Source organism: Elephantulus edwardii, unplaced genomic scaffold (genome assembly GCF_000299155.1).
Source record: "Elephantulus edwardii isolate Elephantulus edwardi_28Jun2011 unplaced genomic scaffold, EleEdw1.0 scaffold00045, whole genome shotgun sequence".
NCBI lineage: Eukaryota > Metazoa > Chordata > Mammalia > Macroscelidea > Macroscelididae > Elephantulus > Elephantulus edwardii.
Window position 1 is genome coordinate 14,420,272 of NW_006399795.1, and position 19,103 is coordinate 14,439,374.

At 47.6% G+C, this 19,103-nt stretch overlaps 1 protein-coding gene across 2 annotated transcripts in view; it reads right to left on the minus strand.

Annotated features, from left to right (window-relative positions):
* Nucleotides 1–19,103, minus strand: part of PRDM16 (PR domain containing 16) — a 509,116-nt gene that overhangs the window by 355,306 nt on the left and 134,707 nt on the right. The window lies entirely within an intron of this gene.

Consider the following 19,103-nt stretch of genomic DNA (forward strand, 5'->3'; position numbering starts at 1 on the left):
CAGCATGAGACTCTGCAGCAAACCCTTTGCCAATGTGTGGTACCCAGGGACCCCCTCGGGGTACAGGACATAATAGGAACAAAAGTCACTCAGAAGCCCACCGTCCCTGCCTCTCCAGGAGCAAAGCGCCAGTTTCTCTGTGTTAAAAAGTCTCCAGCCAAGATCCCAACCAGTGTCTTTACACCCCAATGCGAACAGATGCCTGAGGCACAGCCAGATTTTTTTTGGCTGCCTTCTTCTACCCCCAGTTGTCCATTTGCCATAACCCGGTGTTTTATATGTTTCTGGGATGCCAGAAGCTATACCACCAGCATTCCTAACATCAGCCGTGTTATGGGTGGTGCATAGGTTTCCGTGGAGCTCCCAGAATAAGACCAGGAAGAAGTGCTTGGCAATTTTGTTTGGAAAATTCTATTGTCTGAATTTGCCCTGCTGGAAGATGCACCCTACACATTGGAAAGCACTCAAAATGCACAGCAGAGGAGGGAGAGAACTGTTTAAAAGGGATATGTGATTAGGTATTATTGTCATGACAGGAGTCCAGAACGAAGGCTGCATAGTGGACTGGACTTGGGGGGAGAGATTGTATAACAAGGAAAGAATTTTACTTTTCAAAGAGAAGAGTGAACTGGGGGCGGGGGGGGGGAGTAGGCAGGGAGAAAAGTGTAACAATGAATGGAAATCCAAAATCTCTGTAAGTTTTTAATAATTGTTGTTGTTGTTATGAGCCGTCGAGTCGCTTGCAACTCATAGCGACCCTAAGTACAAGAGCCCTAAACCCTACTCTATCCTGTGCCAACCTCACCATCTCTGACACACCTACTCCCAGCAACCCAATCACAGAATCAATTCATCTCATTGAGGGTCTTCCTCTCCTCTGCCGCCCCTCCACTCACCCAAACATGATGTCCCTCTCCAAGGACCAGTCCCTCCTTGCAACATGCCTGAAGAATGTCAGATGAAGCTTCAGAATCCTTGACTCCAAGGAGCATTCTGGCTTCACCCTCTCCAGGACAAACCTGTTTGTTCTCCTAGCAGTCCATGGTATATTCAACACTCTTCCCCAGCACCACAGCTCAAAGGCATCAATTCTCTTTCTATCACCCCAGTCACTGTCCAACTCTCTGATGCATAGCATGTAATTATGAAGACAGTAGCCAGGATCAGGTGCACCTTAGTCTCCAGCCTGGCATCATTGCTCTTCAGTACTCTTGAGAGCTCCCTCACAGCTGACTTTCCCAATGCAATTCATCTCTTGATTTCCTGGCTTCTGGTACCAAGAGTGTTGACTGTGGAGCGAAGCAAACTAAAACTGTTAACTATCTCAATCTCTTCACCATCCACACTGATGCTGCCAATTGGCCTAGGGGTGATAATATAATAACCACACAGCAACCCAAACAGCGGCACGAGTGGGTCTATTGGGAAGATGGAGTAGACCTTCTGTTGCATATGGCACTCTATAAGTCAACTCAATGGCAACTAACCGCAGGATTTCAGGCTTATAAAGAAAGACAGTCCCGTCTTATCCAGGTTCACTTTCCATGCTGTCAAGACTAGTCCAAGTTCTTACAACATATTCGTCCTTCTGTGACTGAATTACAGAAGACCCCTGCTGTACATAGCTAAAGAAAGGCCTACATGCAGATCATCTTAGATGAGAAGGGAGGGAGTAGGGAGTGAAAATCAGTAAACAGATGATGGGGAGCACTGGTAGTCTAGTGGTAAGAAGCTGCGGTGCAATCCCAAAGGTATGTGGTTCGAACCCCAGCCTCTCTGCAAGAGAAAGACAGGCAGTCTCCTCCCATGTGGTTAACTGCCTCAGAAAACCCACTGAGGGTCAGCTGTAGATTGGCTCTGACCCTACAGTACACAACAATGACAGGCGCATATTAAGAGGAGTGAAGGGACAGGTAATATCTTATAAGAAGATGATCCACACAACATCACTAGAGAAAGAGAAGACAGAGAGGTGCAGAAGGATGAATGGAAACCCAAACAACAGGGAGGAAATGGGGAAAGTGTGTGAACATGGTGAATGTCACTGAGCAAAACGTGGATGAGAGGTTGAATGAACAGTTCATTTGCTTTGTAAACCCTTCACACAGATTAAAATAAAAACATAAAAATTTAAAGATACCCAAAGCTAATTGTAGCCTGAAAATACGTAAATTGTGCCATCGAGTCATCTGTGACTCATAGTGACTCTATGTACAACAGCCCTAAACCCTGCTCTAGCCCTTGCCCAATCTCATTGTCTCCGACACACCTACCCCCATTACCCTAGTGACTGAATCAATCCATCTCATCGAGGGTCTTCCTGTCCTGTGCTGTCCCTCCACCCTCTCAAGCATGACGTCCCTCTCCAAGGACTGTCCGAAGTATGTCAGACAAAGCTTCAGAATCCTTGCCTCCAAGGATTGCCTGGCTTCACCCTCTCAACAACGAACTTGTTTGTTCTCCTAGCAGTGTATGGTATGTATATTAAATACTCTTCTCCAGCTCTGTAGCTCAAAGGCATCAACTCTCCTATCATCCCTAGTCACGGTCCAGCTCTTTGATGCATAGCAAGTAATTTCAAAGACCCTGTCACCTTAGTCTCCAGGCTGATATTGTTGCTCTTCAGTAGAGAGGTCTCTGACAGCAGACTTTCCCGATGCAATTCGTCTTTTCATTTCCTGGCTGCTGGTACCAAGAGTGTTGATTGTAGCACCAAGCAAATGGAAGCTGTCAACAATCTCAACTTCTTCACCATCTATCATGATGCTGCCAATCGGCTCAGTGGTGAGAATCTTTGTTTTCTTAATGTTGAGCTTCAATCTATATTGAAGGTTGCAGTCTTAAGAAAATACTTAAATTGTGGGCCATTTAGAGTAACTTGCTGAAATTCACACGCCTTCTGGCTCTATCCTAGAGCCGAATTCCTCCTGTGCTGGGCACAAGCCTGGAAAATAGAGCTGGGTGTTGGGCCCACCCTGACCCTAATGCTGCCCACGGGGACACCTGGGGGGCTGTCACATGGACAAAACCTCAGGCTCAAGCACATCACTGTTGTCAGGATTCACTCAGCAGAGCTGACTCACACTGGGATTCTAACACTGTAAACCACACAGGAGATTACTCATCTTTCTCCCTTGATGCTGCTGGCAGATTTGAACTGCCAGAGAGGTTCAGCCTTTTACCTATGGACAGGGGGAACCATACAAGCATATATATAAGGTTCCACACTACCTGAGGTTTCAAGCATCCAGTGGGGGTCTTGGGACATACCCCATGGAGAAAGGGGCCCACCTGGAAGCACATTTCCAGGCTGCTGCTAGGTTGGAGGGTTGGGGCCACAAGCATCAATGCAGAAAAAAGATGTGTTTTTCGAAATGAACAGTTAACGCCTTTTGGACGACAACAGAACACTGCCCTCCATAATCTTGGAGGATGAGGACAAGGAAGAGGAATTGAGGATACGTTCTACAGCAGTTTCCACTTCCAAGCCTTCTGCTTTGGAAAAGTAGGAGAGAAAGCTACCTGCACTTCAAGTTGAAGGATAGAGGGTAGCTCTGACTAGGGCCAGTAGTGAAATGTTTATTCCTAACCACCACTGCAGTTAGGTCCGTAACCTCGGAAATCCCAGAACAGAAATGTGTCCAAAGTTCTTGAGAAAACTTCAGAAGGTGGGAACTGCCTTGTGTCAGGTTTCTGTGACATTTTGCTATGTGCAACTCCTCAGGATCTGGGCCAGGTGGGCAGCTTGGAGGGGTCATTCAGGCCCTAAAGATGCCTTCTGGAAGCACTGTGGTTGATGGCAAAAGGGGTGGACTGAGATCAAAAGGGGTGGATGCCAGACTCAGAAAGCTGGGATGGGTCTTTTGGCAGCAGATCTAAGAGGTAACTGACAGAGCCACTCAGAAACACAGGCACACCTCATTTCCCACTGTCGTGTCATCAGTTCTAACTCCTAGTGACCCTCCATCAGGTTTCCAAAGCTGTGACTTACAAAGGGGGAGGGGGGCGAGACTGCCCATCTTTCTCCCAAGGTACTACTGGGAAATAAAAAATCATCAGAGAGACAAGTTTTTTGAGCTAGCAGCACAGCCAACTCACTATGAATCGCACCACTGGACCCTATAATGGACTACAATGCAGTGTAAACATAACTTCCCTGTGCAGGAAAACCCGAAACAACCCCGTGACTCGCTTTGCTAGGATGTTTGCTTTAGTGTAGTGGTCTGGAACTGAACCTGTGATATCTCCAAGATGTGCCTGTGCACCCACCAATAGCTGGAGCATGAGGATCAGAAGAAAGAGCAAAGAGCAGGTCTAAAAGAAGAAAGACTAAACACATGTTCCTTGGAAAAAGGGACCAGACAAGGATGTCTACTGTCACCACTTCTTTTCAATATAGTATTGGAAGTGCTTGCTAGGGCAATATGACAAGAGAAGGAAATAAAAGACATCCAGATCGGCAAAGAAAGGGCTAAACTGCTGCTATACGCAGATGATATGCTAGAAAACGCCAAAGACTAAACACAAAAACTGTTGGTTAGTAGATCAATTTAGTAGAGTGGCAGGATATAAGATCAAAATAAAAAAAAAAAAGGATTCCTCTATAGTAACAAAGAGAACTCAGAGAAGGAAATCAAGAAAGCAGTACCATTTACAGTAGTCAATCACAAACTGAGATACATGGGAATAAACCTAACTAGAGATCCAAAAGCCCTATACAAAGAAAACTACAGAGCATTTCTGAAAGACACAATAAAAGACCTAAAGAAATGGAAAAATATGCCCTGTTCTTGAATAGGAAGAATCAATATTGTGAAAATGACAATCCTACCAAAAGCAATCTACATGTTCAATGCAATCCCAATGCAGATATCAAATTCGTTTTTTTCAAGGAGCTTGAAAGGGACATTATCAACTTTATTTGGAGAGGCAAGAGACCCTGAATAAGCAAAACACTTCTGAGAAACAAAAATTAGGTTGGAGGCATAGCAGTCCCTGACCTCAAAACCTACTACAGAGCAGTAGTAACCAAAACAGCATGGCACTGGTACAATGACAGGCACATCGACCAATGGAACAGAATTGAGAACCCAGAAATAGACTCCGCTACCTATGGTCAACTGATATTCAGCAAGGAAATAAAGCTGTCAAATGGGGAAATGATAATCTCTTTAAAAAAATGGTGTTAACAAAACTGGACTGCTACCTGCAGAAAGCTGAAACAGGATCCACATCTCACACCATACACAAAAATCAACTCAAGATTGATCAGAGGCCTGGGAGTAAAGCCCAAAACCATAACGTTCATTAGAGACAAACTGGGATCAAACTTAGAAGCGCTAGTCCAAGGTATAAAGAGACTGCCAAATACAACCAGAAATGCACAATCTGAAGAGGATCAAATTGATGCATAGGACTTTTTAAAGATTAAATCCCTGTGTGCATCAAAACCTTTTTCCAACAGGGCAAAAAGAAAACCTACAGACTGGGAACAAACATTTGGTAATACCATCTCAGACAAGAGTCTTATAAGAAAAGTTTACAGAATACTCCTGTGCCTCCACAAGAAAAAGACTGATAACACAATTACAAAACGGGCAAAAGACAAGGAAAGACTTTTTACAGAGGAAGATTTTTGAATGACAAACAGACAGATGAAGAAATGCTCAAAATCACTGGCAATAAGAGAGATGCAAATCAAAACCACATAAGGTACCATCTCACTCCAGTAACAGAGGCAAAGTTAACAGGGCAGCAAGTAATAAATGTTGGAGAGGTTGTGGTGAGATAGGAACTCGTATACATTGTTGGTGGGATTTTAAAATGGTACAACCATTCTGGAAGGTAGTTTGGGGCCTCCTCAAAAAGCTGAACATAGAAATTCTATATGACCCAACTATTCCACTACTTGGAATATATCCTAAGAATATGAGAACTGAGGCACAAACTGAGATTTGTACACCAGTGTTCACAGCAGCATTATTCACCATTGCAAGAACATGGAAACAGCCCAAATGTCCAAGCACAAACGAATGGATTGAGGAAATTATGGTACATTCATACAATGGAATACTATGCAGCACGCAGAAGCTATAACTTTGTAAATTATTACATAACTTGGGAGGGACTGGATAACTTTATGCTGAGTGGACTAAGAACTCAGTCCCACAAGGATAAATATTGTATAAGACCATTACTGTAGAATGAGTATAAGGATCCAAGAGGGACGGGAGAGGCTGGAAACAGAGAGATGAGGATGTGCAGGGGGAGGGGGGATTAATCATGGGGTTGTACAATTTGATGAGTGTGGAGAGGTATGAAAGAAACAGAAAGAATTTGTTCTTGAAAACAATATATTTGAATTTTGTAAATAAACTAGTAGGGAAAACAAACAAATAAAAACAGCAGCTCTGATCCTAGGCAGAAATGAGAATGGAAGAGAAGAGCTCTAGCAGCCACCAGTTGAAGAATGGTTAACGCAATGCGGTTACTATGACTCTCAGGTATCTCGATGGCACATAACAACAACAAGGGACAAACAAGGAGACACACAGGGACAAGAGGTGTGAGTATTGTTGGGGATGGGGACCCCAACCCCCACTCTCAGGCCTTGCTGACACCTCTTCTGTCGGTCCCCATGCCTTCCCTCCACTGCTTCTCAGGAAGCCTGGGAAGTGGCTGGGCGCTGTGATCATTCTGGCCCTGGTCTCACATCTCCCCATCCCTCAACTGCCTGCTCAGAAAAGAACTCATAAGCACCAAGAAAATGACTTCAGGGTCCTCAATGCAAACAGATCAGCTCAAGAAGGGCACAAAATGTTTTCTTTCTAAAGAAACCAAAGTCATAATAAAAAAAAATAAGGCATGGGGCTAACACTTATTTAATTTAACAGCATTCACAAAAGTAATTATTATGTTTTAAGTGGCCAACAGCTCCTTTTTAATTGACTTGTGGGATCCTTTCAGAAGCACAGCCACAGAGCTGCAGCTGTTGTTCTCTCCACCCGAAGATGGGGAGCTGTTTCGGCATGAAAGCACACCCCCACATGCCCGCCCGTGACTGTGCAAAAGTGGCAGGGAGGTGAGCCGGGAAGGGGGGGTGCTAATTAACATGCCACCTTATTATTTGGAGCTGGAAGCTCGCAAACAGAATCAGGTTGGAAGCCAGGCCCTTGATAATGTGCTTCCTTAACTCCTCGACGCTGTGGACGCGTTTGCTTCCAGGACAATTGGGAGTGGGGAGGTGTCTTGAGTGTGCTCAGCGAGAGCTGAGTGTGGGGACGGTCCCCATCAAGTGCACATTCATCTCAGCCGCTTGTTTTCTTGCTTGAATGGCACTTCCCCAAACCCTCACCTAAGGCAGGAAAATCACGCTCTCTGGGCAGGTTTAATTTACTGGCCGAGCAAACCGCTTTGGAGGGGAAAGCGGTGTTTCCTGCTGATTAAAGGGACGGCCTCGCACTGGGCCCCTGACCTCCGTGCCCACGGTGACGGGGGCTGAGTGCTGGCCCAGAGCCTCCTGGAACAAGTCAGGTCCTCATTTCAAGGCGTGCACTGCTGGGGGTGCTGGTGTTGCTTATGAGGCTTGGAAAGGGGGCATCATTTTCGTGCAGATGCGATTGGAGAAAGAGGGTGCACCATGGATTCCTGGACGGGGCGGCTGTGGTGCTGGGGGACACCTCTCACATACTGCTCAGATCTCTGTCGCTGCAGAACCCAGGAAGAGAGGATGTAAAGATATAGGCTTTGCTCAACCCAAAGGTGAGCGCCAGCAGACACGCCTCGGAAAGGTCAGCTTGGCTGGTTAGAGGCCCTGGGATGCACTCTTAGGTGGTCATAGGACCTCAGCCTGGCTGGCATGTCCCCGAGAAGGCTGGCATGACTGGGTAAGAGCCCTGTAGAGCCGCCTCCTGAAATGCTAGGCCCAGCTAGGGTGCCCCTACAATGGTCAGCTTGGTTGGGGTGTCCTACCTGGTGGGGGACCCTGCACTACTCAGCCCAGGTGGAGTAGTGTTTTCGAGTTGTGGCGTGTCATCTGCACCCAGCCCAGGTCCTATCCCCAGGCCACCATAGGAGTGGCAACAAGGTCATGCTCAGAACGTGAGCCATTTACATTCTTGAAATACTGCCTGCGTGATGCTGGGAGCATTTGTGAGGAAACAAGGATTCTTCACTGGGGCTTTGTGGCCACCTCAGGCTCAGGGACCATGACTGAGAACATCTCTCAAGACTCTTGCAGAAGACTTAGCCCAGAATAAGAGCTAGAGACGAGGAGGGAAAGCCCCAATAGCTAGTCTATCCACAAAGTATCCCCCAAGAGTGCTGTGCCCAAGGCAGGCCTTTGTCCACCTGCCAACTCATTCTAGGCCCTGTTGGGGTTTGTCCCCATTGTCCTGCTTGTGTGGAAGTCCTCATATGATCTCATAAGCTAGTTAACGAAGACATCTAATGTCCCCCAGGTCTGGGACCCACAATACTGCCACTTATCTCATCCTCTGGATTCCACCCAGACACTCAAAGCCTTGGTCCGAGGCTAAGACTCTTCTAACTACATGGCTGAAAGCCTTCTGCCCAACCTTGCCCTGAAAAAACAGGAAATAATCCCTGCCCAGAAACCACCCGCCTTCTCCCCAGGGAGCCCCATTCAGACGTCAACTCCAGAGTCAAGGTTCTAGGATCTGCAGAGAGCAGGGGGTTATACATGAGAAACGTGAGTGTCGACCTGATGTGGCTGAGCTGACACAATAGCAACTTTGAGCCCTCCCCCCACGTGGGGATGACAGCCCACCCTACTGAACAGGAAGAGGAAGGCCAAGGTCAACGGTATGGGTGGCTCTGACACTGAAGCTCGAGGTCTTGGTTGCCTGGCTTCTGGGATGATTTAAACAGCGATCTAGGGAGCTCTGGTGATGCAATCAAAGTAAGTTGCCCTGCTAGCCCAAAGGCCAAGCATCGCTGGAGGTTGGAATCCTCCAGTGGCTGGCTCTGCAGGACACAGATGGGCAATCTCCTTCTATCACGATTTACAAACTTGAGAGACTCAATTAAGGGTCACTATGGGATGGAGCTGGATGAACAGTGGGCCTTGGGGTGGGGGTGAGGAATCACAGGGTCACACAATTTGGTAGGTGAAGGGAGGGGTGGGTAAAGGAGATGTAAAGATCAAGCAGGGATCTGAAAAAGACAGAGTTGTGATGGGCATAGTTCAATGGCGATTAATGTTATAAAACATAAGGAATGAGAATGACTGTATGAAACACAATGTGAACGAAGAATAGTGAGAAAGACAATGTAGATGAACTTTGTGAGCAAACTAATATAAAATAAAAATTTTAAAAATACATTAAAAAAACAAAACAAAACCAGTGATGAACTGTGTTTGGAGTTTGAAACAGATCCTGGGTGGGAAGGCGCATGAGGCGATTTCTCTGAGCTGGTGTCTACTTTGCTTCACTTTTTCTATTGTGTGGCGGGGTTTGCTGGAGAGGCCACTATGATGCTGGCCACATGGCTGCCCTCTACAACAGGCCCAACAAGCACTGCACGGGGGCTCGAGGGTCTCCTTAGGTCTTAGACTCTCGTGTCTTCACTGTGTCCACCACCCACTGGCTCTAACACTACATTTCACATATTTCCACACATCTGCTGTGTCCAGAACCAGCTCCACCTGCCTCAGCTCATTGTTTTCCCAAGAACCTCACTCCCTTCAAAAGATTGGTCCCACTCAGCCCAGCCCAGCCTTCTTTACCTGCAAGCATCTCCCAAAGGGAAGAGGGCAGCCACCCACATCAACACACCCACATCAACACAGCAGATCTGCTCTCCAAGGTGCTGGTGTTCTCAGAGGCACTGGTCCCGGCCCAAGAAGTCCACCACCTGTCTGCCCTGATAACAGCCCCTTTGCTCATCTGGAGCAGAGATTCAATGTTATTGTTGTTATGTGCGGAGAGTCTACTGACAGTCACAGTGACCCTGTGAATAATAGCTCAGAACCCTGCCCTAACCCGAGCTGGTATCACTCTCTCTGACACACCTACCCCTATGACCACAGTTACTGTGTCAATCCTTCTCATCTGGAGTCTTCCTCTCCTGCTCCAACCCTCCACCCTTCCAAGCATGATATCCTTCTCTAAGCTTTGGTTTCTTCTGGAATCATGCCCAAATAGGTTTTACTTAATTAGATTGATATAGGGAACACCGCTGTTCTGGGTTGCCTTTACCAACTTATCTCACAAATCATGGGGGAGGTTGGAGAATAGGAGCAAAGGGTAACCAAAGAAGGAAAGCAATGGAAGGTTCTAGAACAGTAGGCCCCAAATTCCTATCTGGAGCTGTGTCACAGGCAATTCAAAGCAGTTCTTTGATAGACTCCCAGTGGGCGGGCAGGGGGTGATGGGAGTGGTTACAGGAGACATCACATCCTTCCGGTGACAGTGCCATCAGGATCTTGACTATGGATGTGGTACAGGGCCTGCACCCGTGCAGAGAACTAGGCACACGCCCGAATGGTAGATGAATCAGCATCGGTATCCTGGTTGCGGCACTGTATGACACACTGCAAAATGCTACCAATGAGTCACTGATGACAGCTAACCCCTGCCATTGAGAGTCAAGTCCAAGTCTACAAGGAGCCTCCCTACATCTGTTACTTCACTCGCATGCACACCTACAATCCACTTACTGTTCAGACAAACACAAAACTCCTCAGGGTGCCAGATTCTCAGAGGTGACGTGGAAGCAGAAGCCTTCAGCCAGTCAGTTTACAGTGAAAGCAATGCTGGTCTCCACCTGCCTCAGTCTTTTGGTCTTGGAGAAGGGTCCTCTCAGAGCCCACCTTAGCACTGCTCAACAAGGGTGATGGCTTGGGGAGGGGCCAGCATCTCTCTGAATTTAAAACTGGAGCACCATGCCTCCCTAGGCGGCGATGTTCACTTCCATCAAGGGCCCCAGGGATAGGGGATAGACGGAGTCTGACTGGCTCCCTGGGGAGCCCCGGATCACCTAGCTCTCCTCATAAGAACACAGTGGGACTGAAAACCCATGCATTGGCAAACACACCAAGGACAGGTCAGGCTGTCCATCCAGCGCCCCTTGGTCTCCCCACTTCCACCACCATGAAGGGTATTTCTTTGGTGACTCCACACATAGACATCTTCTTCTCTACCATTTCCAGGGAATCTCCTGAACTGCTAGGAGGGGCGCTGGGAGGTGTAGACTGCAACCAGGCTTTTGTGGGAGAAGCTGTGAGCCCCCACCGACCCAGCATCTGATGGTTCCTGAGGCAAAGACTGGGGTGGGTAGGAGGCCATCGAGCAGTTTCTGAATTAAGTAGAATCAATGGACACTAAATTCAGCTAAATTAGAAAGTGATTGAAGATCTATCCTCCTTGTCTGAAAATGTTAGTGTATTTCAGAAACAAGGAAAGACCCAAGCTATCATTGGGGGGCCATAATCAAGGAGTTACTATTATTTAAGGCCTGGAAGCAGGAGTGGCTTCCACTTCTGAAATGGCTTGCCTCCAGAAACTCTATGTATGAACAGTGCTCAGGCTGTTCGTTCATAGGGTCGCTTTGAGTAGTCTACGCTCGACGACACCAAACAACAACAACAATTATTTAAGGTAGGGTCAGTACATTCTCTCACGGGATCCCATCACAGTGGCACTGGCAACAGAGCTCCACATGCCAGGAGGAGATAAAATACCCTGCAGACAGTGGGCAGCATGGAGCCCACCTGAGCCCAGGGGCAGCCCATCACATGACTAGGCCTTGTTTGAGTTCATTGGAGCCTCTAACTATAAAACAGTAGGTACTCGAAGACTGTGACCTGCATCCTGGGGTGATGACGAGATCTTTGAAGACCTTGTCATCTCCTTCTTCAGTTCACAGTAATAGTTCAATCCAGGGCGAGAGCTGAAAAAAGGCATAGGATCAGGCAATCCTACAAGTAAGACTTATCTAGTTGTTTTGGAAGTCTGGCTCTTTGCTGAACGGTTCTCAGAGAAGGGTCCCCAGAATCCTGGAGCATTGTTGTTGATGTTGTGCACCATCAAGTTGAGATAGATCCCTACCTGGCCCTCCGGCAGGTTTTCAGAAAGCAGTCACTCACACAGGAGGAGATTGCCCATCCTTCTCCTATGAAGCAGCTGCTGGATCCAAGGCACGTGCCTTTGAGATTACAGCACAGTTTCTTGCCCCTAGGCCACCAGAGCTGCCTCCCAGGGGCACTGTTAGAACTAGAACTCCCCAACATCAGCTCAGATTTACTGAAGCAAAACCTGGGGAGTTGGTCAAGGGAACCCATCCTTTAAGATGTCCTCCAGGGGGCTGCCATACACAGATTGAGAACCCTTGTCACGGCTAACACTGTGGATGGCATGATGAAACACTGGAATGATACAGGTGCATCCTCTGGAAATGGTCATCCCCAAAGGGGGTCCAGTCTCCTTTCTTTGTTTTTGCTATATACCATTGACCAGATTCTATCTCAGAGCAGAACACGTTTTCTTCCTCTCCTACGCTGTCCCTCCACCCTCCCAAGCATGCTGTCCCTCTCTAAGGACTAGTCCCTCCTTACAACATGTCCAAAGTATGTCAGACGAAGCCCCAGAATCCTTGCCTCCAAGGAGCAGCCTGGTTTAATCCTCTCTAGGGTGAATCTGTTTGTTTTCTTGGCAGTCCATGGTACACTCAACACTCTTCTCCAGCACCACAGCTCAAAGGCGTCAATTCTCCTTCTATCCTCCCTAGTCATTGTTCAACTCTCTGATGCAAAGTGATTCCAAAGACCATGGCCTGTAACAGCTGCACCTTCGTCTCCAGATGCCATTATCAGTGCCCCATGGTACAGTGGAAGGAAGCACTGTTTGATTCTGTGCCAGTCTCACAATTGCTGCCACATCTGAGCTCACTGTTCCAACACTGTGTCAATCCACTTCATGGAAGGTCTTCTCGTTCACTGGTTCTCTGCTTTACTAAACTGTACTTGCTTCTCAAGGGATCCATCCTTCCTAACAACATGACCATCGGACCTGAGAAGTCTCATCAGTCCTGCTTCTAAGGAGCGCTCTGGATTTGAGGTCCCCACTGGATCTCTCCTATTTCCTTCATCTCCTCACTCTGCTCACCAAACTCTGCAACCTCGAGATTAATTTTATAAAACACAGTGTATGGGAATGATTGTATGAAACACAGTGTGAATGGAGGAGTGTTGGAAACACAATCTATACAAATGAAACACAGTGCATACAAATTTTGTATGCAAACTAATATAAAATAAAAGCAATTTAAAGATACCAATTTTCAATTTAGTCAGAGAAGAACAATCAATCATAACAGTGCCTCCAGCAACACCATTCTCTCTCTTCCAGAAGATAGGCTGAGTTTTTGGTGTGTTTTTTTGTTTGTTTTTTATTAATAATTTCAATGAACATTTATAGAGATTTTGGATTTCCATTCATTCATTACTGCACTTCTCTCCCCGGATAGGCTGAGTTTTCATCTCTCTCTCTCTTTTTTTTTTCTTGCTTCTGAAATAAGATGCTACTTCCAAAGAGGGCTTTTCAAAGAGACCATGTCTCTGTGGAACTTCTCACTGGCTCATTCTATCACTGTAAACCTGGCCCGGGCTGAGCAGATATGCTCACAAGAATGGGCTCTATCACTGCTGGTGGGGGCATCCCTGGTTTATTTTTAAATGACCTTGTTCATGTCTTCCCTTGCCCTGTCTCAGTAGACAAGATCTCAAAATGTGCCACAACTCTAGAACCCTCATTAGCTGCTTTCTTTCATTAAAGGATATTTGTGAGGTAGTTGTTGTTGTTATGTGCCATCTAGTCACCTGAGACCCATAGTAACCCTACATACAACAGCTCTGAACCCTGCCCTGTCCTGAGCCAGTCTCACTAATTCCAAATCACCAACCCCCATTGCTCTAGTTACTGTATCAATCCATCTCATATGGGGTCTTCCTTCACCTTTTTGAGCATGATATCCTTCTCCAAGGATCAGTCTCTCCAGGTCACATGCCCAAAGTATATGAGCTTGGTTTCACCCTCTTCAAGACAGACCTGTTTGTTTTCTTGGCAGTCCATGGTATGTTCAATACTCTTCTCCAGCACCACAATTCAAAGGCATCGATTCTTTTTTCTATCATCTATTGTCCGGCTCTCTGAAGCATAACAAGTAATGGCAAAGAACACGGCCTGGATTAGGCACACCTTAGTCTCTAGACTGACACCGTTGCTTTTCAGTACTCTGGAGAGGTCCCTGACAGCAGATTTTCCCCAGTGCAATTTGTCTTTTGATTTTCTGACTGCTGATGCCAAGAGAGTTGACTGGGGAGCTGAACAAGCTATAATTATTAACAACCTCGACCTCTTCTCCATCTGTCATGGTGCTGTTAAATGGCCCTGTGATGAGAATCTTTGCCTTCTTGATGTTGAGATTCAATCCATATTGAAGACTACAGTCCTTAACCTTCTGCAGCAAGCACTTCAGGTCCTCCTGAGTTTCAGCAAGCAAGATTGTATCATCTGCATAACACAGGTTGTTGATCAAGTCTTCCTCGACTCCTGATGCCACATTTCTCCTCATAAAGCCCTGCTTCCTGAATGATCTGTTCTGCATATGTATATTTAAAAGGACACATCCCTAACATATTCCTTTCCTGATTATGAACCATGCAGTGTTTCCCTGCTCTGTTCTGAGAACTGCTTTCTGGTCCAAGTATAGGTTTCGCATAAGCACAATCAAGTGTTCCGGGATTCCCGTTTCCCTCAAGGTTAACCAAAATGTGTTGTGATCCACACAGTCAAACACCTTTGCATAGTCACCAAAACACAGATAGGCATTCCTCTGGTACTTCTCAATTCTGTGATGATCTCTCCAAAATAGCACCCCACTCAATGCTGGGTTTATATTTCTAGTAAAATCCAGGGTTATCCAGGCCTTCCAAATCTGTTTTTAACCAAAGCCTTCTGCACAGAGACCGTGGGACACAGCTTGCCCTAAGTCTGTGGAGGCATCTTCCTCCCCATGAAGCAAGCTGGCTGAGAATCTGCAGCCATCATCACGTCAACCAGCGGGCAGTAACCCCCAGACCATGGGAGACACACAACAGAGCACGAGTCACCGTCCTCCTGCAGGCTGACTCTAAGTTATATGAATGTCTCCAGTAGTTTAAATGTTCAGCAGCCCCACTGAGGGCAGTTACTTAGAACACAATGTTTAATTTAGTCCAATTTATTAAATAAATGTGGGGGCAGAAGGGAGGTGAAGCATGGTCTCCAATTGGCAACGCAGCCATCCTAATTCTAGAATTATTTCAGGAGTGGCTTTGGAAGCCATCAGAGTAACTGAAGGCAAGTCTGATGAGAACTTGTCTTCTCCTTCATCCTACCAGGCCACATGAACACTGACGCTGGTCCATCTTTGAGAGGACTTGCTGGCTGCTGGGTAAGAGGTCAACAGAGCACACAGCAGCTACTACAGGTGGTCTAACCCTCACAGTGGCCTGAAGAGGGAGGCAGTTTTTGAAGTTTATGGGATTAGTGACTCGCTCAAGGCCACACAATTAGTCAGGGGCTATGCTAGGAGCCATTGAGACATTATTCATTTTCTAGACAGTGTACTATATGATCTCAGTGTTCTCATACGGCAATAAGAAGGCAACTGAAAACACATACCAACATCTAGTGATGGTTTTACTCATCAAATAGAACATAAATAGAAAATGCATGACTAGGTAGATGGATGGATAAAATAATGGACAGAAGCATGTTGGATGGGTAGATAGCTGGATGGAGATATGGACATATGGTTGAATGGGTCGGTGGCTCGACATGGATAGGTGACTGGATGGATGGGTAGGTAAGTGGATGTATATATGGATGCATGGGTGGGGATATAGATGGAAGAATGGATGAGTGGGTGGATATAAACATGGATATATGTATGGATGGGTGAATGGATGGATATATGAACAAATGGTAGATGGATCACAGAATGGTTGAAAACGTAGATGGTTAGATGACGGAAGGATTGGTGGACCAACTAACAGATGGATGGTTAAATGACTGGACAAAGGTCAAGAGCGGTGCTGAGGACTTTCCCAATGGGAAAGCTAGAACTCAAGAACCCTCTCCCTCCTTATTGTTGATTTTCAGTCCATGAAGGTGGAGCCCCGGTAACAGGACTCTCTGGCTCATGTCTCTTCCTTGACTCTGTTTACTCTGAAGAAAATGCCTACGTCTGATCATCCCAGCACCCTCGTCTCACTCCTGGGAGAGTCTGGGGCCTCTCTGGTCCCCTTTCAGGCTTGGCCTTCCCTTCCACCCGCACAGGGAAGTCTGCCGGGTTCTTCACTCTAGGAGATGGTGTGCATGTCTACGGATTCCAAGGCTCGGCCAGGGGCCCACCTGGCTCTCCCTCTGCCCTGCATCCTCTACGTGAGCCCTTTGTGGGGACTGAAGGTGGCACCTTGGTTCTCTGTCTCCTGACTCTTGATTCACTCCTCAGAAAGGAGATGGAGTACCATGTAGTAGGCTTCTCTGAGACCATAACACAGCCTCCATCCAAGGCTTGAAGATCCATCTATGATGTAGATGTTGTAGGGATCACCTAACCCACTGCAGAGGTGGGAGAGCAGGAGGGGAGGGAAAACACAAGCTCTGTAAGATGGTTGATAAAAGCCACCTGGTACAATGGTGATGAGAGAAACATTACAGGGGTGCAGAGGCACAAAAATAATATATGCTCCCATCTAGGGAGGAATTCTGTGAAGCCACATTCTTATCACATCACACATAGCCAGGCAAGAGAAGACCCCACGGTGGAAGGACCCCCAGGGCTGCAAAGACTCAGAGACTCACTTCCTGAAAAGGGTTTCCTGGAAAGAGAAATATGAGAACCGACTTCTTATCGTTGTTCTTTTACCTTTAATAAACGACAGAGAACACAAGAAATCCTCTCTCAGCCCTGGGTTGTGGCTCTTAGACAGGAACAAAGTATTCGGACCGCCAGGAAACGTCCTGTCCGCGGTCCAGTCCCTCTTCCTGACAAGTGCAGCCCCAGCTGGGCTGCCCTCCGCCCTCAGCCCTCTGCCACCGGCCTCATTAGCATTCCGCTCACCCAGCAGCCCCTGAGCCTCTGAGCCCCGAACAGGAGTGTGGCTGTTATTAGCACAGCAGATTAATAGCACTAGGGAAAGACATTTCTGCAAACATGCTAAATATTAATAATAATCAATCGCCGTTTATATTCCCAAGCCCACACCCGGGACCTTGCCCCAGGGACTGGGGAGTACAGAGCCCCAGCTGCAGGGCCGACGATGAAGTGGGATTGTCATTAGAACCAGAAGAGGCTGGGCAGGCGCAGAGCTGCGGCTGGCCTCGGAGTCTTCCAGTCACTCCTGGGCTCCCCAAGTTTGACCCTTCCTGTTGGGCCAAAGAGGTGGCAGCTTCCTCCGTGGTTCATCCGTCCCAGCAGTATGTCAACATGGTGTCACAGCCCTCTGCTCGGGCCTGCCTACACGCTTCCTTTGTCTCAAAAACGGAGTAAAGCAGGAGTAGCAGGAGTGGAAATGACTTCCCTTTTACAGAGGGAAAAACCAGAGGCCACAGCGATCTAACGGGCTGTCCATGTCGCAGAGCCAGTGAGCAGGGCATTTAGGCCTCTGACTCTGCATGTCCTTGACGCTTCCACCCGGCTCACCCAGCATAGCCGTCTAGTGCAGTTTCCAGACCAAAGGGGAGGGAAAGCTTCAACTCACCGTGGAATCTACCCAGTTTGTGGCCTACTGGTCTACCCATTTCACAGATGAGGCAACTGATTTACAGAAGAGACTGAGGCCCCAGGAGCTGTCTCACCCCTTACGGCTGCCTCCGCCAGAACTCCCCTGCTCACGTTCCTCGTTTTCAACTGCTGGAAGCACTGGGGATGAAGGAGAATAGTGACTGACTCATTTCATACTGTGGTGATGTCGGTGGTGTTGCTGTGTACTGTCGAATCGGAACTGACCCACAGCTGACCCTGCAGCAGGTTTTCAGAGGCAGAAAATTGCACAGGAGGAGACTGCCTATCCTTCTCCCACAGCGCAGCTGGTGGATTTGAACCGTATGCCTCAGAGTGTACTGTTGTTTGGTATGTACTGTCGGATTTGAACTGTGTGCCTTTGAGATTGCAGTGCAGTTTCTTATCACTAGGCCACCCAAGCTCCCATCGTGTCCTAGTCTACCCAATCCACACACCACTTGTCTACACATTTTGAAAAACACTTGTGGTTAAATGTTATTAAGTCAAGTCTAACTTATAACCACCCTAAATGACACCATGGAGCTGACATATTGGAGGAATACTGATCTTCCCATTCACACAGTAACTGTCACCCCATTTCACAGACAAAGCAGCGAGTGCACAGAGATGAAAGGCGTAAAAGAGCTGCCCAAGACATCACTCTACATCTTCACTATAGTCCCTGGCTGCTGCCAAACCTCAGCTGGCTTCAGGGTCAAGTTCACCCCTCTAGCATCAGCCCCTGGACTCGGAGGGAGTCTTTCATTGCACAAGAGGAACAGCACAAGCTATTCTTTGGAGACTCCTGGGCATCTCTGCTCCTCCTTCACACCTGCTCCTCCTTCTCTCTGCGCACACAGGGAAGCCTGCCTGGTCCAGCATTCTAGGATGTGGTATTCGGATCTATGGACCCCAAGGTTCAGCCAGAGGCCCACCTGGCTCAGCTGCACCTTCCACATGCGGTGTGAGCTGACCTAGTGTGAGAGCAAGTGGATGAGCTCTGAGCGTGCCTAACAGGCCATCGCCACATCCACCAGGGTGCCTCTGCCCTCCTCTGTCCAGGCCCTGCAGCTGAGCTCCAAACTTCAAGGAGCCACCTAGCAAGACAGAGTTCCAGGAGCTGCCTACCAGCACCCTTTCCTGGCAGCCGTGTCCAGCCTGTCCAGCTTTTCCGTGTTCAGCCTTAGAATGCAGGACCGTGAAGGTTCGGCAGGCAGGCGCAGTCACCTGGCCCTACTTAAAGCCAGTGCATTATTCCAGGGTGATTATTTATACGTGAGGTGCTCTCGGGCCAGGGGCGCCCCCCACCC